Source organism: Halichoerus grypus, chromosome 3, assembly GCF_964656455.1.
Source record: "Halichoerus grypus chromosome 3, mHalGry1.hap1.1, whole genome shotgun sequence".
NCBI classification, from domain to species: domain Eukaryota; kingdom Metazoa; phylum Chordata; class Mammalia; order Carnivora; family Phocidae; genus Halichoerus; species Halichoerus grypus.
Genome location: NC_135714.1, coordinates 37,359,501 through 37,373,467, shown reverse-complemented (window position 1 = coordinate 37,373,467; position 13,967 = coordinate 37,359,501). Strand labels below are relative to the sequence as shown.

The following is a 13,967-nucleotide window of genomic DNA, read 5'->3' as shown; positions in this document are numbered from 1 at the left end:
GCATACTTTTAACTCACCCCCCCAAAAAAAAATAAATCCTGAAATATTCCTCTGTTTTAGTTCAGGCAAAATACCATACACTGGCTGGCTTATATACAACAGCTATGGAGGCTAGGAAGTACAAGATCAAAGTGCTAGCACATTCCGTTTGTAGAAAGAGCTTACTTTCTGTTTCACAGTACCTTCACACTGTGTTGTCACACGGTATAAGGGGTAAGGGAGCTTTGTGGGCCTTTTTTTTTTATAAGGGCTCTAATCATCTCCTACCTCCCAATACCATCAACTTGAGGATTAGATTTTAGTATATGAATTTTGAGGGGACACAGTCAGGACACAGCAGTATCTTACAAATGATCAAATTAAGCCACATAACAAAGAGAAAAAATTAGTCCAAGAAAAGCACATATCTTCAAAGTCACAGAAAACTAATCTTATGTGTTAGATAGATCCCCTGGGCAGCAGATACTAAGGTGGAATTAGAAATACAGATTTATTGAGGGATAATGCCTATGAAAGTTAAAAGGGGGAGGGAGAAAGAATAGGCAAGAAAAGCCTTCAGACTGTAATACAGGTCCTATATCTCTGAAAGAAGGGGGCTGGGGGAAGGAACATTGGGTAAAAAGAGCCTCGAAGCATAGTACAACTCCACAGCGGAGTCCTGAACTGACCACAACAGCAAGTTCTTGTACCTCCATGGTGCTCAGTCACTGATGAGGACTTTCTAGAAGGTCAAGACTGGCAAGCTGAAGTACAATCTACAGGCAATCAAAGCTGGAGACTGTGAGCCAGTTTCGCAATGCACAGCTGGTTCTCTTTACCAATTATTTGAAAAGCACACTTTTCATGGCTGCCACATGATATGAACCTACAATGAGGGACTACAGCTTTGGATGGAAGATAGGCAATAATTTTCTTCTTCTGGGGCAAGACAGACAACTATCCTAACAGATGTATATCAAATAACCATATCTGAACAGAGAAATTAGAAACAAATTCTGGGACCTAGAAATTCTATCACATATGGAAATCACCACATGTGGAAATCACATGTCCCAAACCAAGGTTGGGCTTTATCCAACACACATATTCTCAAAAAGAACTAAGCCTGGGAGCTCTATTAATAGAATAATTCGAACAGTCTTGTATTTGAACTGTGATTGAGGTAAAATTTAAAAATGCATGCATTTCTTGGGGCATCTGGGTGGCTCAGTCATTAAGCATCTGCCTTTGGCTCAGGTTATGATCCCAGGGTCCTGGGATCGAGCCCTGCGTCAGACTCCCTGCTCAGTGGGAAGCCTGCTTCTTCCTCTCCCACTCCCCCTGCTTGTGTTCCCTCTCTCACTGTGTCTCTCCGTCAAATAAATAAATAAAAATCTTTAAAAAAAATAAAAATGCATGCATTTCTTTATTCTTGTTTATGTTTATTTCTGTGTCATTGTTATTGTTGGGTAGGGGAGAGGGTGGGAGGGTTAGTCTTCAACTCATCCTAAAAAAATATATATATATAGATTTGCCAGAACATGATCGAGATAGTTAGGCAAAGGGGTGTAGAGATGCAGCCACCTGTAATGGTCCAGTACAGGAGCTACTATGGGGGTACTAAAAAAGGTAGAAACAATAGTGACTATGGATGGTTTTACATTTGGGTCATATTCCTACAGGTAAGTATTATCACATGAAATATACTACCACAGTGATGAGTAACTAATGTAAAAATTAGCTAAATAAAAGAGACTAGTATAAAATTATAGCTCTGTCCAACTGTCAGGTTAAAACATAGTGTATTAGATTTTTATTGCTGAAGTAACAAATGACCACAAATTTAGTGGCATAAAACAACACAGATTTATTATCTCACATATTTTGTAGGTCAGAAGTTAGGGTAAGCTATCATAAACCTGAAATCAAGGTGTTGACAGGGCCGCCTTCTTTATTGGAGGCTCCGATTGTTGGCTTTCAAGTTGTTAGCTGATTCCATGTGCCTGTTATTGTAGAAACTGAGGTCTCTATTTTCTCACCAGCTGTCAGTCTCACTTCCTTTGCTCCTAGATGTTGTCTGCATTCTTTGTCATGCTTTCCATGTTGCCCCTCCAACAACAGTGCATCAAGCCCCTCTTGTGCTTTGGATATCTCTGACTTCTCTTGCTACCTCATCTCTCTCACTTCACTTTTGGAAGGTTCTCTGTCTTTAGGGACTGTGTGGTTAGATTGGACCCAGTGAGATAATATGAGATCATCTCCCTAATGGCAACTGTAAAATCCTTTGCCATAGAACATATTCATAAATTCTAGGGATTTTAGTCTGGATGTCTTTGTGGGTCCATTCCCTAATTGTACTTTTAAAAACGAAATGAAATTCCAAATTACTCAAATCAAATCTGAATACATGTAAAATACTTGCATATGTATATACACATATATGAATATAAATGCATGTGAACATGTATTTCCCTCCAATGTTTAAATCATTAATGCCAAGATACATTTTTCCATCTATTTTCAACCCATATTCCACTTAAATGTGTAGAAAAAAATCAAAATCAAATCAAAACATATTATAAGAATCCAAACATTTTTGAATAAGTAATTTTAATTTAGAAAATCATCAAAGCAATATCAATAAAATATTGAGGGACACTCATGATGTCTACTTAATTTTGTTCCTGTTCCTCGAACATGGACAGCAATTGTTCCTTTTTCTATTGAAGGATACATGAGCTGTTCCTGAATTATGGTTACATTTTACTGCTTAAATTCAGGGAAACAATATTGTTTTAAAATAGGCTGTATTACCTTGCATTTCTCTGTGGGATATTCTGGGGAAAAGTGAAAATGATTTTAGCTACTGTAGCACTGCCTGTATCAAAATAGAATTAATTATGTTGCAGGTGGGAAACTACTCAAGGTACCTGCAGAGTACAGATAAAGTGGTTCATTGGCCATCCGTTTCCCAGGCTGTTTAGCTTAATCTGAAGAGTATGTATAACGCATATTAATCCAAACAGCCCTGAACTCCAGCCATTTAGAGAAAGCACATCTGAATCTTCCTTAAAAATAGGTTTAGTAATACAATTTTTTCTGGTTCTCATAATTATACTGGGTATTTTACGACCTATCAGGAATCCCATATTGTTATTCTAAAATACTTATCCAGAATTTTTACCCTTCTGAGATTACCCTACAATAAAGGGGATAATGATGCCCTGCATGTGTACCAGGTCAGAAGATGTTCAAAATATCACATCATAGCTAAAAATATGTAAACTCCTAGTTTGCATAATTACAGCAGGTAGATAGCTCAAGTTTAGTGGGAAATTCCCAAAGTATGAAATATTAACATATTTCTTTTAAAAAAGTGTCAAAAATGAAAGTGCAACTTGCTCATTCCTACAAAAACATTTATGGTCTATATATTAAACATTCACGTATATTTTAAGATACTGGGACATTATGCCACATAGGTCTGTTCATTTGCTCTGTTAATTACACATCATATATGATGGTTGACAAGTAACTTGTGGCTTGGAACACAAATAACAATCTAGCAAGCATATACAATGCCAAATACCATTTATAATTCCTTGATGTTCACAGGCTAGCAAAATCTTTTTCACAGTTCTGCTGATCATCCCCATGTATTTAAGGCATAATATCTATGAAAGTTACATAATGACCAACATCACTTTTAATAATTAAAATTAATATTTTTTGAATTAAGTCATATAATTAAAATAAAGTCAGTATTAAATTAAATATATTTTATCTGGAAGATAAGTATATAGTTATCTGGAAGATAAATCTATGTAAAAATAATAACTTACAACAGAGTTATCTGTAAATCACACATACTATTATATGATTTATGGTCAAAGTAAGACCAAATGATTTGAGTTAGAGATGGGAGAAATAAATTTTCTTACATCAGCCTTGAAGATAATATTCAAAATTATAGAAAATATTTGTATAACTCAAAAAGTGTCCATGCATCCATCCAATCCATACAAATGACACTTTTGGCTAACATAAGCCATTCTCATTTCTTAATCAAGGATCTTACATTAGGAGGAAAACAAAATGCATTAATTGGTTTTTAATAAATATATCTGACATTAATAAATGAATGGAAATTGCAAACAGGTAAGTATGCAAAGCAAATCAAGGGAAATTATTTCTTCTTTTCATTTGACTTGAGGTAATACTCTTATTAAATTCACCATACTACTTTCAGTTCCTGCCCTTACAACTTTTTCTTGGCTGTTATAAATCTTTACCCAGAAAATTAATAAAACATGAAAAGGTAATGCTTAATCTAAGCTTTTTATTCTCTCAAGTTAAAAAAATTAACTTACTTTATTTGATCAAGTTTAAAAAGAAGAAATTTCTATAAGTGATCTAAATATATTTTACAATACAAAAGAAGATGTGTTTTTAAGTTTTAACTTAAATCTGATTTTTGGTGTAATCTAACTTGACAACTGGAACAAAACAAAACAAAAAGTAATTTTATAGATAGTCCCAGAAAGACAAAGTTACATACAAACTAACTAAGCATCTGATCTGATGTACAATTTTTACTTTTGTACTTCTCAAATAATGTGAAGGAAATCTCTACAAAGTAGTCAGCGAGAATTTTTATAGCTTGCATTCTATACTGCATAATTTGAAAGTTATTTAAAATTTTTGAATAACAGTGAATGGGTTCCCTATATCTCCATCTACAAGGTAACATTCTAATTTTCACTGTTACTCAAAAATTTTAAGTAACTTTCCAATTATGCAGTATGTGAAATAAGTCAAGTAGAGAAAGTCAATTATCATATGGTTTCAATTATTTGTGGAACATAAGGAATAGCATGGAGGACATTAGGAGAAGGAAGGGAAAAATGAAGAGGGGGAAATCAGATGAACCATGAATGAGATGAACCATGAGAGACTATGGACTCTGAGAAACAAACAGGGTTTTAGAGGGGAGGGGAGTGGGGGGATGGGTTAGCCCGGTGATGAGTATTAAGGAGGGCATGTATTTCATGGAGCACTGGGCGTTATATGCAAACAATGAATCATGGAACACTACATCACAAACTAATGATGTATTGTATGGTGACTAACATAACATAATAAAAAAAAAGAAAACAAAAGAAATGCTATTAACTCTAGCTATAAGGCATTCACCATTTAAAATTTAATTGACTCAAATTTCTAGAATAGATGTTCTCAATGGATTTTGTTCAAGGACAAAACTCTAAATGACAAAAATATTTGTGAACAAAATGGAAGGGCTTAAATATCAGAAAAACACTAAACAAGTCAGTAATAATTCTATTGAAATTATTATTTTCCAGTATGCTTCACAGTTTCTATAAACAGTGACAATGCTTTCTCTGTTCATTTGGCCGTCCTTCAAAACTGTCACTTAGGTTTTAGGTCTTAGTCCTGATCTCGTTATAGTAGATCCCATGGAGTAAGTTTTTAAAGATTGATTGATTGATTTAAGAGAGAGTGTGCATAAGTGGCAGGGACAGAGGGAGAGGGAGAGAGATTCTCAAGCAAACTCCCAGCTGAGCACAGAGCCCAACATGGGGCTTGATCTCAAGACCCTAAGATGAGGACCTTAGCCAAAACCAAGAGCTGGACACTTAACCGATTCTGCCACCTAGGCACCCCTCATGGAGTAAGTTTTTAAATTCATTTTTAAACTCTTGCCTCTTATTATTAATAAGGTAATTCCAAACTACACAAATCCTTGGCAGATATCTACATAACATGAGATATAGTTAGTTGAGACAAAAATATATTTTGAATACTTATTAATATTTAGCAGCTGTGGAAGATTTCAGTACAACATTATCCAGGACACAGTACCCGAAATAGTTGCTCTAGAACCACCAATGATCAGTGAACATAGCCCAGCCATGAGAATGGTAACTTTTAATACTGTTCTTTCTATTTGTTCTACAGGTATAACCCTTATCTTTAAACATCTTAGCATGCATAAAGGATATTATCTTTCCTGTACCTTTTATTACCTGAAAAATTGTGTCTAAAGTATTTATGCTATTATACTATGATTACTTTTTCTAAATATATAATCGGAAATGTTTCACATAATTTTCTAATTTTAAATGTCTATAATCTTGTATGTGGTTATATATTTCCATTACTGAACATTTTTAAAATTGGATCTGTATCAATATTAGAAAATATTTGGTTTAGAGCTTAGTGTATAACTCATAATCTTGGTCCCCTTTTACAGGTTCCACAATTACCCTATCCTTACATAATTTTACGTCTACATATAGTGATATATATGCATAGTGATGTGTACATACATATTGGTGATATACAGATATAAAGATATTTGTTATAAGGATTTATCTCACATGGTTATAAAGACTGAATAGTTTCAAGATCTGCAATTACAAGCTGCAGATCCAGCATAGTGAAAATTATAGTTCCAGTTCAAAGGCTTGAGAACCAGGAGAGTCGAAGCTATACATTCTAGTCTGTAATGAGTCCAAAGGCAGGAAAAGACCAATATCCAGTCTCAAAGACAGGCAATAGAGCAAATTATTCTTTACTCCACCATTTTGTTCTATTCAGGCCTTCACTGGATTGGATGAGGCCCAACAACATTGAAGAGAGCAATCTGCTTTATTCAGTCTAATTATTCAAACGTTAATTTCATCCAGACCCATGAAGAATAATGTTTAACTAAATATCTGGACACCCTGTGACCCAGTCAAGTTGACTAAATTAATCATCATACTTGGATTCATGAAAATTGGAAAATGATTTAACTATGTGGCCAGGAGCATGGAAGAAGCAAAATTAAAATACTGCATTCAAGGAGATCTGGGGAAGAAGTATGTAACTGAAGCAATAAGAATTGGCATAAAGTGTGAAGATCTTTGTCTCTCATATTAATGTCCACCACAGAGCATCCTCTATAGAAGATATGATTGGAACACCCAAGACAAGGAACTGAAAATTATTACAAAAAGAGGAAACTCTTAGAGGCAGTATAAAAGGCAATATAAGTCATGTTAATAATGGAAATCAGCAATTTTCATTTCTACTGGGTAGAAGAGAGCAAAAGAAAATTCCATTAAAATAGCAACAAGTTGCATATGAAAATCCTTTTGGAACTTCCCTTTGTCTTTACTTTGCCCAACCCCAAAGTATACAGTCAGTTGCTCCTCACAATCCCAGGGCAGCAGCTCTTTCTGTCCTGTCCCTGTGATTTAATAAAACCACCTTTTTGCACCAAAAAAAAAAAAAAAAAAAAAGCAACAATTTGAAATATCTAGGGAGAAATCTCTCCCCTTCAAATTAAACCTTATAAGGTTTTTAATGTAAAATTTTAAAGTACTCATAAAGGATTCAAAATAATTAAAAAGTTGGAAAGTTACTGAATTTTTTGGATATTATGGTATGTACTTACTGGTACCATTTCTTTAGCTGTTATGACATCCCAATCCTTTTCATGGCTTCATCATGAGTGTAAAGTTCTTGACATGATTGTTCTAGTGACTTACTTTGATCGCTTACCTTTCCATCCCTCTGCCAACACTATGATAGTAACATACTTTGGCTAGATACTAGCCAAGGAGAATGAGCTTTTTTTTTTTTTTTTTTGTAGAGGGACAATGGGCCTTCCAAGAAAGATTAAGTCCCCAAACTGCCTAATATTATTAAAGTACCAACAATTAAGTCCAACAAGAAAGACGTATTTCAAAAAAATAATTGTGAATATGGTTTTTGGCACAGAATTGGATGTCCTCAGACACATAAAATTCAACAAAGTTTCAGAAAGGGCTATATGAGCAAAACAATGTCAATCTAGACCCAAAACAAATGTTTAGAACTGGGCACCAAAATTTCAGCTCACAGGAAGTAGGCTGGCAAAGTTGGCAGGCCACCATAAAGGGTCTGTGTCCCAAGGCACTCCTCAGAAGTGGCCACGTAAGATAGAAATGGAAGATCTTTTTCATTATGTGAAGCAAAAGCCTTGGAAAACAGTGGATATGGGAAACAATGTGAGGAATTAGAATTAAATGCCTAAACAAGTATTATCCAGTACCCAAGAGTTTTGAGTACCTGTTAACAATTTGCCCAGTGTTTTAAAATCAATATAGACTAGTGACTGTTAGGAGTCTTTGTTCCTTTTTAAAATGAGAGTGTGTACTGTGTATTCTTTCCCTGCACATCCATTTTATATATAGTATGTACAGTACAGATAATTAGATTTTTATTCTATAGGTCTATGGAGCAAGAGAACTGCACTCAGATCTGAAGTAAATCACAATACTTTGTATTTCAAACCTGATGCCACGATTGTATAAGAAATATAGTTGTCCTAGAATGGAGATGAGTGTGTTTTACATGTGGAATGACATGAATAATCAAAATGAAGAGGGTAGACTGTGGTATATTGAATGTTTGATCTAATAATTCAATTATTCCTGTATTCACACCATTTCCATGGCCTCAAAGTGGTCATAATGTACTATGCCAACCTATGCCTTCTGATTGGAGAAGTCAATCCATGTGCATTTAGAGTGATTATTGACAAGTAAGGACTTACTAAGTGTCTTCTAGCTGTTTTGTAATTTTCTTGTTCCTTTCTTCCCTCTTGCTGGCCTTCGTTGTGAATTGCTGAATTTCTGTAGTGGTATGCTTTGATTCTTTTCTCTTTCTTTTATGTGTTGACTATAGGTTTTTGCTTTGTGGTTACCATGAGGCTTACATAAAAAGTCTTATAGATATAACAATTTTATGTTAACAACTCAACTTTGATTGCATACAAAAACTTTCCCTTTTTACTCCCCCCTTTATGGTTTTGATTTTCATAACCTACCTCTTTTTATGTTGTGTATGCATTAACAAATTCTAGTAGCTATACTTATTTTTAATAATTTTGTCCTTTAACCTTTATACTACAGTTAAGTGGTTAATATACCACTACATTACAGTATTAGTGTATGCTGAATTTGACTCTATATTTAACCTTTATCAATGTGTTGTGTATTTTCAGATGTTTTGTGTTGCTAATTTGCATCCTTTCATTTCAGAATGAAGAACTTCTTTCAGCATTTCTTGTAAGATAGGTCTCCAGCAATGATGAAATTCCTCAGCTTTTGTCTTTATCTCTCCTTCCTTTCTTTTTTTTTTTTCTAAGATTTTATTTATTTATTTGAGAGAGAGAGAGAGAGAGACAGAGAGAGAGCACATGAGAGGGGGGAGGGTCGGGAGGGTCAGAGGGAGAAGCAGACTCCCTGCCGAGCAGGGAGCCCGACGCGGGACTCGATCCCGGGACTCCAGGATCACGACCCGAGCTGAAGGCAGTCGCCCAACCAACTGAGCCACCCAGGCGCCCTCTCCTTCCTTTCTAAAGCTCAACTTTGCTAGATATAGTATTCTTGGTCAGCAGTTTTTTTCTTTCACACTTTGAATATATCATCCCATTTCCTCCTGGTCTGTAAAGTTTCTGCTGAGAAATTGCTGATAGCCTTATGTTGATTACTTTGTAAGCTACATGTTTCTTTTCTCTTGCTGCTCCTAAGATTCTTTCTTTCTCCTTGATATTTGACAATTATATTATAGTGTGTCTTGAAAAATATTTCTTTAAGTCAAGTTTGTTTGGGGACCTATGAGCTTCATGAAATTGAATGTCCAAATCTCTCCCCAGATTTGGGAAGTTCTTAGACATTATTTCTTTAAATGAGCTTTCTGCTCCATTTTCTCTCTTCTTCTGGGATTTTAGTAATTCACAGATTGTTTCTTTTGGTGGTATACCATAGATCACCTTTCTTCACTTTTTTTTCATTTTTTTTTATTCTCCTCTGACGGGTTAATCTCAAAGGTCCTGTCTTTCAATTCACATATTGTTTCTTTTGCTTGATCCATTCTACTGTTGATGCTTTCTATTGCATTTCTCAGTTCATTCCTTGTATTCTTCAGCTTTAGAAATCTGTGTGGTTCTTTTACAATTTCTATCTCTGCTGAACTTCTCTTTTGTCTGTGTAGTGCTTTTTCTGATTCTGTTGTACTGTCTTTCTGTGTTTTCTTAAAGCACACTGAACTTCCTTAAAAGATCTTAGATGATGGCATTAAGGAGGGCACATGGTGTGATGGGCACTGGGTGTTATACCCAACTAATGAATCAATGAACCCTACATCAAAAACTAATAATGTACTATATGTTGGCTAATTGAATTTAAATTTAAAAAAAATCTTAGGGATATCCCAGCTTGGGGACAGGATTCCAAGTGAGCCCCTGCCCTCAAGAGTACTGGAACCTCTGGCTTTCCAGGACCAGCAGTCCCTGCCATGGATCCTGAGAGGAGGAGGAGAAGACATTTTGGCTGCCTACTCACATCCCATTTTCCTCTTCCCTTATCCTACTGTTGCTATAGCTGATTATGGCAGTGTTCCCTCTGCCCCAACATGGAGTAGGTTCCAGCACTATTATTCAGCAGGCACGGTTCCCACTGCTGCCCAGGAATTCTGTCTAATTCTCCCTCCCTAGCTGGTGAAGCAAGGACCAGAGAACTGTGGAGGCCCAAATCACAGCAATGGCAGAGCCACCTCCCAGCATCCCCACCCTAGAAGGCTGCATGTAGAATGAAGAGTAGTGTCTAGGGACTGGGCAGGCCTTATTAATCTAGATCTAGAGAGGACAGCAGAGGCTTTGAAGTGGGCTGCGGGCAGGAAGAACAGAGCAGAAGATGTCCAGTAAACTCAAAGCCAGTGAGGCCCTGAATTTGGTAGCCCAGTGCTACCCCCTTAGCCAGAAAGAATAGGCTGTTTTTTCATGAGCAGATCCTGATCACTGATGTGAAACTGAGACAGGAGACCCTGAAAATCCCCGATTCTACCATGGGGAAGTTGCCCAACACTTTTAGCTTTGATACTATATATGATGTCACTTCCAAACAGACAGATTTATATATGTTGAAACCATGAGGCCCCTGGTAGACGCAACTCTTCAGGGTTTCAATGGCATGGTGTTTGCCTACTGTCATATGAGCGCTGGCAAGACTGACACCAAGCAGGGGACCTGGGTGGAGCCTGAACTGTGCAGAGTCATCCCCAATGCCTTTGAGCACATTTTTACCCATACCTTATGCTCTTAGAACCAACGTGCCTGGCCCATGACTCCTACACGCGAATCTACCAGAAGTTTCAAACCTGTTCTCCCAAGAGCCCAGCAAGAGGCCAGAGCTGAAGGAGAACACTGATAGGCATCTAAATCAAGGACCTCTTTGCCTTCACCACAAAGAACATCAAGGAGATCTAGCATGCCACAACTCCAGGGAACCAGACCCAGATGGTGGATAACACACATATGAATGAGGTCAGTTCCCACCCGATGCCATCTTCATCATCACCATGGAGTGTGCATGGCTTTGATGGTCAGGAACACATTCATTTGGGCAATATCAACCTGGCTGGCAGTGAGATGCAGAACAAAGCAGGCCCCGATACGGCTAGAAGGACAGCCACACAGTCCACAGGTAGTGGTGGTGGTGGAGGTAGCGGTAGTGGTAGAGAGAAGCCTAAAGTCTCCAAAATCAACCTCTCACTGTCTGCCTTGGCAACATAACCACTGGTGAGCAACAGGAGTACCCACATCCCCTACCAGGACTCCAAGCTCACTTGGCTGCTCCAGACTTTTTGGAAAGGAATGCCAAGCCATCATAGTGGCCACACTGGGTGTGGTCTTATGGCTACTTTAAGAGCCTTTCTGTCCTGCACTTTACCAATCAAGCCAAGAATATCAAGAAAAATCCCCAAGTAAATGAGTACCCCAAGGACACACTGATGCAGGAATTCCAGGAGGAGACTGTTCACCTGAAGACCCAGCTGGAGAAAAAGGGGTTGCTGGCAAAGTGACTCTGGAAGAAGAGCAGCAGCAAAAAGAAGGCTGTGTCAGTCTGGCAGAGTACCATGAATGGCCAGTGATTGAAACCTGGGTAACCAAAGAGGAGGATGACAACCACCACCACCCACCCCAGTCTATCCTGGAGTCAGCCTTGGATAAGAACATGGAAAATTACCTGCAGGAACAGAAGGAGTGGCTGGAGGAGGAGAAGGTGGCCATCCAGGTTGTCTGCATCTGGGTGAATGAGGAGAAGTAAAATCTGCTGGCAGAGGAGAAGATCCTGGAAGATATGCAGCAGAAACAGCAGGCACAGAGCTGCTCAGAGTCAAGTACAAAGCCATGGAGAGTAAGCTGCTCATCGAGGACAAGAACATCATGGATCACACCAAAAAGCAACAGAAAACTGCTGTTGGAACTGAAAACTCAGGAGATTGTTGAGCAAAAATGCCACGAGCAGGAAATGCAGCAGGAGATGATGATCTGAGACGAGGAGACCAAGGAGCGCTAGGACACCTCCATGTTCCATCCCTGCAGCAGATGGTGGAAATCATAACCAAGAAAGCAGAAGCTCTATGCCAAGCTGCAGGTGAAGGCAGAGATCCAGGACCAGGATGATGAGTACATCTGCACGTGGCAGGATCTGGAGGAGGCACAGAATGAGCACATCCAGGAACTGAAGCTCAAGTACCTTAGAGAACTTCATCTCCCCTAAAAAGAAGAGCATGATTGTGAACAGGCTTTGCCAGGCTGTGAGGAGGAGCAGTAAAACAAGACCTCCATGTACTACACATGGAGAGTTTCACGCATTTGGACAGCTTTCTGAAAAAACCTTCCATATCTAAAATCTAAAAGTCCAGATCCTGGTGCCAGAGTCCTCAACACCACCACCAGCAGCCTCAAAGTCCTCACTAACCACCACTCTCCACCACACATGCCTTGCTGGCCTCCACCACTCTGTGCCCCACCACAGTGCTAGACCATGGGTGGCAACCTTCAGTCAGGCTGCCCATCCCACAGGTTCCTGGGATGGGGCAGCCAATCCTGGATTATCGCATCACCCCTTCAGTGTGTGTGTGTGTGTGTGTGTGTGTGTGTGTGTGTGTGTGTGTATGCTCGTGTGTGCATATGTCTGAGAGGGTAAGAATCTGATCTGGAGACTATGACTCTGGCTGCTCTTTTTAGTCCCCTTTATTTAATTAATGTTATTTATTCATAGGGATAAGTTGGCATGAGAAAGATGCTCTCATCTGAGCTGTGTGGGCCTAATAAGGTCACTGCACAGCCTCCTCTTCTCTTGATTTTAACCTCCATCCCCAAGCCAGACCTCAAGCTCCTCCCTGTCGGCCACTCCCAGAAGGGAAGGTTGCCAGTGCCTAGAAAGAAAGTGCTTTTTTCTGTCTGTCTCACTGCATAATATCCATCTCTTTCTATGTGCATAGTGAGAAACTCCTAAGAACTTTCTGGGACTAGAAAAATGCTAAGTATCCACTGAGGACAAGAGACATCCTGACAGTATTGGTCCTATGCTCCCAGTGGAGAGATCCTCCTCACCACTTTCTGGGCCTCAGACAACCCATTTCAGGTTCTTGGGCTCCTTTTCAAGGATTTAAATGACCACACCCACACAACCCATGCTCCTCAGCTTTGGCAAGAATTCATGGCTTCCCAAACTCTATTTCCTGCCCACCTTCCCAACCAGTGGCTACCTCCTGAGGACCTGTAGGAAATGTAACAGTAATTGAGACAACATGGGTAGGTGTTAAGGGAAATCCCTCCTTCCAGTCCCTTTGTTTCTATTTCCCTGAGAAGTAACTGATCAACAAGTGATCAAGCCAACTTCCCATTCTTTGAGATGCTTCTGCTTCTTGATTTGATCATCTACTCTGGAGCTGCCTAGAACTGAGTTCATAGCGGGAGGGAGGGATGCCACTCTACCCCTGGCTAAATACAGGTATTAAAATCTGCCCCCCCACCCCATTTATCACATGAGACAGCCAGGCACAATCTGCCAATCTTGCCAACTTTTTAGGTACTATTTTATTGAAAACTGGCCCTTTATTCAGCATTGTGCAAACTGATCTCT

At 38.6% G+C, this 13,967-nt stretch overlaps 1 pseudogene; it reads left to right on the top strand.

Annotated features, from left to right (window-relative positions):
- The first annotated feature begins 10,727 nt into the window (after positions 1-10,727).
- On the top strand, positions 10,728-12,726 carry LOC118522916 (kinesin-like protein KIF3C pseudogene; annotated as a pseudogene).
- The last annotated feature ends 1,241 nt before the right edge of the window (positions 12,727-13,967 follow it).